This window comes from Mycteria americana, chromosome Z (assembly GCF_035582795.1).
Source record: "Mycteria americana isolate JAX WOST 10 ecotype Jacksonville Zoo and Gardens chromosome Z, USCA_MyAme_1.0, whole genome shotgun sequence".
NCBI classification, from domain to species: Eukaryota; Metazoa; Chordata; class Aves; order Ciconiiformes; family Ciconiidae; genus Mycteria; species Mycteria americana.
In genome coordinates this window covers 14,683,885-14,689,884 of record NC_134396.1, presented here as the reverse complement: position 1 = coordinate 14,689,884, position 6,000 = coordinate 14,683,885, and positions in this window count along the sequence as shown.

The following is a 6,000-nucleotide window of genomic DNA, read 5'->3' as shown; positions in this document are numbered from 1 at the left end:
CCCATCATTTTTTAAATGCCATTTCACTAGTCCAAACTGAATTACTTAATTTCTCTTAAAATGTTCTCACTGCCTTGTCTCCTGTCACCATATCTAAGACCAGCAGCCTCCATGGTACAGAGCCACAAGCTCTGCTCCATCCAGAGTTGAGATTTTATCAATTTTTCCTGTATAATATTCATAAAATCTGGCCTAACCTTTTTTTTTGTGCCCAGAGTCCACTAATTTTCATTCCCTCACCTCCCATCTTGATGGCTTCCTCCTCACTTAGTCCCACATTTCCAAATCTGCCATCTATTTAATGAAAGGTGCCACAAATTTTTAGATAGCTCCTGTGCTAAGATCTAGCTATTTTCTTTTTACCTTTGCTTTTTTACCTTCTTCTTACCTTTGCTTTTATTATCCCAACATATCACCTCCTCTTGAAATCACTTTTCTTTCTCTTCAATGCGTTTCATAATTCTTACCTAGCCTGCCTGCATAAGCTCCGTTCATTTACTCTTCCAGCAACTCTCTCCCCCCTTTTTATTTTTTACTACCTTACTCCAAGCTGGTCTACCCAGGCTGTAACTTTTCACTCTTACCAGATTTTGAGACTCACTTCTGTCACTATGTCTTTAGAAAATGAGTCAGACATTTATTTGTGGTTACCTCTTAAATATTCATGAGATGTTTTTGCACGGTGCCTTCAGCTGCATCCCATACTGTCCCATTGTCATGCGTGTCCCAGGCCATCATTAACCCAGAAAATGGACAACTGAACATAGCTGACAAACATTAGACCTTGCTTCTTTTGCATGATCACATCATCCACTCCTCTTCCTTTCTACTGTCCTAAAGCTTTAACCCCTTCTTTGTATCAGGACTCACATCACTTGATACTATAACACAGGTATATTAAACATATGAATGGTTTAATATAGGGGGTAAACCTTCATCTAACATTACTAAGAACACAAAACAGTGTTTTATTACATCCACAGGTGTATTCTAAATTATTATAGGATAATTAACCAAGAAATACAGGGGATATCTAGGGTACATTGCATTACAGCGCCTTGACAGAGATGCTTAACTTTGTTAAAAGCAGTTGTATAAACTGCTTTGATGAAAATAACAGTACTCCCAAATCTTATAAAATCTGAGCTCATGCTGCACAGAGCAGCAAAGATTTCCTTGACTGGACTCTGCAGAAATCTGCAAGTAAGTAGATATTCTGCATTATTCCAAATCCACCCAATGTTATGCTGCCCAGAGCTATCAGTTATTCAAGAAGACAAACATGTTACCAGAGATGACAAAGTCAGGGACAGTCAGCGGAAAGAGCCCGGTTTGTGTCTCCACCATCTCTGCCTGCCTGGGCTGCACCACGGCAGCCACCAGAGCCTGCGGTCTTTGAGCCGCTCAGGGCTGTTAAGTTAAAGACAGGCCAAACAGGCACAGGGATGTCCTTGGCAATTGGGTGAGAGAGTTCAAAATGGCTAAAATTAACTTTGCCTCACTTCTCCTCAGGTCACAAGAAGGAAAGCTCTGGTGCAGAACTGGATTGCTTCTTTACTTTCCGTGCATGAAAATCCTGCTTTGTCTTGGCAGAGTCTTAAAAACAAATCCACCATAATGGAAGGAGTTTGTTGGGTAACTCCCCTGCTTTGTCTATTTGGGTTATTTCTCTCCTGTTTTTCTGCCTCATCCATCTCCCTTTTATATTACTTAGGCCATTCTCATCCTCCCCACCTTTCTTTGTAGCCTGTTTGGAAAAATAAGGTGTTGTCTTAGGAACTCTAATCTAAAAGCCTTTTAACTGTTACAGATTAACCACTAAAATAGCTATGGAAAAGCACACATTTCCCTGAGACCTGACTCCAGCCTGACACACTCTGAAACTCAGCTATTAGTAATGCTTCAACAGCTTGTTCATGCTTAACAGGTTGACAGGAAGACAAGCTCAGATCCTATGTGGAAAATACACAAATGCAGGCTAACATTGTATGCCTGGGTGGGGAGCCACAAACGCCTCTAACTGCAAGCAAGCAAGTGTAAAAACCTGTCTTTCAGTGGCACAGTTTTTTGGAGATTTTGATTTTGGTGAAGCTTTCTAGTGAGTTTTCTGAGAGTGGCTTGGGCGCTTTCAGAGTAGAAGAGAGGAGTGTTGCACACATGCCTGTGCACAGAGGAAAATGGATGAATGCAGCAAATCAGGCCCAGGTGGGGACATCAGACAAAAAAAGGGCTTTTTGGTGAGGATGATGTGCACATTCAGCTGGAAAAGCAAAGCTCTGAAATTAGTATTTCAGAGCACACAATATGCTTCAGATAAGAAAACTCAATGCTATGGCACTGGTAGGAGTTTTCCAAAAGGTATCTACACTCATGTTGAATTTGGGGGCCAAACATGGTCTAAATGTTCAAAACTTTACAACTTTACCTGCATTTCCCTGTAAGATTAACAGATATTTGGACCTTTCCTTTATACAAGGTGATCAAAAGCAGTTTCCAATGTCAGTGAGAGGTTTCCTACACAGCATTTTGCTTAGCCCCTGTTTAGTGATATTGAAATATTTGTTTCTACCTCACCATAAAATCATGATAGAAGCCATTTCACCATTTAGACTGAATTAGCTAAACTGTTTTTAAAGGAAGAGTACAAGGCAGACTAGACTGTGAAATTTCTTTGGTTTTAGGAATTTCAGTTAAATTTCAAATGGCTTTTCAATTTCTGCCTTAAAAATAGAAGTAATTAGTTTTATTATAAATTCATTTGTGGTTTGGAAGCATCTAGATCCTCTAGCAGAATCAAAGACCAAACATCCTAGGTCAAGAACTAGCCCAGCTGACAACCAAAAAGAGAGTGGGAGAAAGGGAAAGATGTTGGCTTTTCTCAATTATTTATTTTGTTGGTTTTGTTGTTGTTGCTGTTATTACATTAACTGGTAGTATGTAGGATTATTTACTTCAGTATTCTCTGATTTGCAGAATCTTAGACCAGAAGGATTAGGGTGCATGTCCTGACAAAGAGCACTAATTCCTATATGGCTTCGTGTATGAAAATACTGCCACCTGAAGAAACAAAGATGCTTGAGAATAACTTCTTTGTGCTCAGACAAAACACAAATCAGCAGCTATTCAAGCCCACACCTGAGAAAGATCTTACTCTTATCCCTGCAGATGTTGTGCAGGACCATGGCATGCTGCGGTGATGTGCACAGCTAAATCTTCACTAGCATCAAAGAGTTGCCCTAAGCTGTACTGTTTATCTTCAGCTTGTCTAATTAACTCACTTGCTTCTAAAAGCACAAAACAAACTTGAAATCAGGTAAGAACCCTTGTTGATTACTCTGATTTAGAGGTGGTGTAGTCTGTGCTAACAGCTTATTGTTGTTGATCTTCCTAGAGCTCTGCACCCTTCTGGTGTGTTGCACCGTGACGTTCCTGCACCTGCCAGTTTGGCCAGGTAAAACCTATCGAGCACAGCGCAGGTATTCTGCAGAGTTAGCATTCACTTCTTTGTTGATATTTTTTTGTTTGTTTTTTTTTTTAATGATACATGTTAGAATGCTTTTGCAGTTGTGGAGCACTGCTCTCTGAAAGGAACTTATTTTTCCAGACATGTTTATGCACCCAGCTCATGGATAAGACTGTGATTATGACATAATGTTGAGGCCCAGGTAACACAAACAGACCCCACAACCCTCCAGCATCCTGAAAAGATTACTACTTCCTTTAGCTTTATGTATGTGAGCTCCTACAGAATAAAATATTTGCTACCATCACTGTCAATAACACATACAGCAACAATTTGACTTATGAAAGAGTCAGCTATAAATTTTGTATAACAAAACAGTTGGTAGATAGCATCTGAATTAGAGTTCTCAGCTGTGAAAAGCTGTAAGATGCTGTGGGCTCCACAACAGCCACTGTCTGCAGTATCATGGAACGTGCTTGGAGTGTTCACTCCATGGTTATCCACACTGCGCAACAAGCATTTAAATCTTCACAGTTATAAATTTTTAAATTGGAGATTGTATTGACAATGTTAGTGAGGTTGGCTCTTTTTTTCACATATTGTTTTCAGAGATGGGACAGATTAAAATGAAATATCTGGTGATGCAAGATTATGATTTTTGGGAAGAGGCTGGCCAAGTGCATTGGCTTTGAGTTTCTCATTATGCTCAGTAAGGCTTCTTTGGCTGACTGCAATGCAATTTTTGCAGGTCATTTACTTCTCCTTCCTGGTATAGATTGAGTTGCAGTCAGCCTGCATTTCGGCAATACACTCTGAAGAGGTGTGTCACTGCCAGTTTTCATTTGAGAAATACAGTGTGTATACAATAAACTGTATTATATAATGTGTGTGTGTATATGCATTATAGGCGTATTTATATATACGGTATATTATATATATGTCTATGTGTCTATAATGTATAGGTATTACATACACATTATATATAAACTTTAAAATATATACATATAACATATATATATCACATATATCTGACACCATGACGTTACCTCTGTTAAACATCCCCTTTAAAGACATTTTTCATACACTTAAAATTATTGTTTCTACTTTTGCAATAGCTACTTTTCATGCTACCTTTGGAGCACCTCCCTTCGCTCCTGCCTAGCACCAGTCTCAGCTGCATAATAGTAAAAGAATTTTTCATGGTAAGGACCTAATGATTTTAATGCTGTTACTTGAGATAGGTGGGTTTATATAGAAAGTTCCCTAGCTAAATAGCTTTGTCACATTTGCAAGAATTTCTCAAATTCACTACTGTTCAAATGGCAAAACTGCATCTTAACATGTAGGTAAACATATAACTGTTGAAACAGAGCCGACTTGATAATACTGCAGTAGCTTGCGGTGGGTTCATGGTGTCAAGAAACCATGCAAAACCAGCAATGGCTACTCACTTCTGTACAGTTACCTGCAGTGTATGTCCACAGAGAGAGGGGCGGAACCTCCTTGCACAAATCAGCTCACCCATGGACAGATGAGCAGGACTGTGTCATCTTCTCACCTTGTGCCACAGCAAAAGTGATGATACATCTGAGGAGGAATTTCACTGCTGTTTGGAAACTGCTCCTGGAAGGTCACCGCCAGAATTACACAAGGACCTATGCATGGCTTCCTGGAACAGACCTGTTCAGAAATGCCTCAGCTACACAAAGGACACTGTTCTGGCTCAGAGGATTAGGTAGAAAAAGCAATTTCTTCCTGCAATAAGTAGTAAGCAAAGTCTGAAAGTAACTTCAACTGGAAAACGAGAAGGGCCACGGAGGGCCCTTTTGTTTCCAGTCTGGTTGCCAAACACAGCAACGTGCTGTGCTGTTACAGCTATGGGATACAGGCCACTTGCAACAGAGCCTGCCTGGGGCAGGTTTGGCAGTTGTGACTCAAGAACACCAGTACAGGTGCCCAGGCAAACCAGATGTTCTCTAGGAAAGCAAAACTTGTAAATGAGATTTGGGTAAGGTTTGTGCCTCTTCAAGATTGGCATGCAGATATCTGTTGGTGTTCTTTGGATGACTACCTTGCTTGGTTACAACTGTTACTATTTCAGCAAAAGCTGCAAACACTGTTGGTGCACTAGGGTCCTGTGATTCTCCTGCTGATCAGCCCTTCAGGCTTCAAATACAGTCCTAGAGAGTACTCATCTCTAAAAGACTCTTAAAAAACAATGTCATCAACAGAATGACAGTCTGAACATCCTTTAGTCAGTAGAAAAGTAGCATCTGAGCTATTTGGATTCTAGTAAGGCAACAAAATAAGGAAAAGCATTGGTTTGCAGTATTCATGGCAAGCACAGTTTTTTGTTCAGCATAGACCAGGAGTTAAGTCTTCAGCATCTTGTAAGATCTGGAGAGCTGTCTCCAGTGTCTAGATTCATTTCCCTCTTGCCCTGTTCTTGGGTAGTGAATGTAGGGAACTTAAAAGATTACTTAAATTCACAGTAAATCTCATATGCGGCTTTCACGTGCTAAGCACTCAGAAAACCT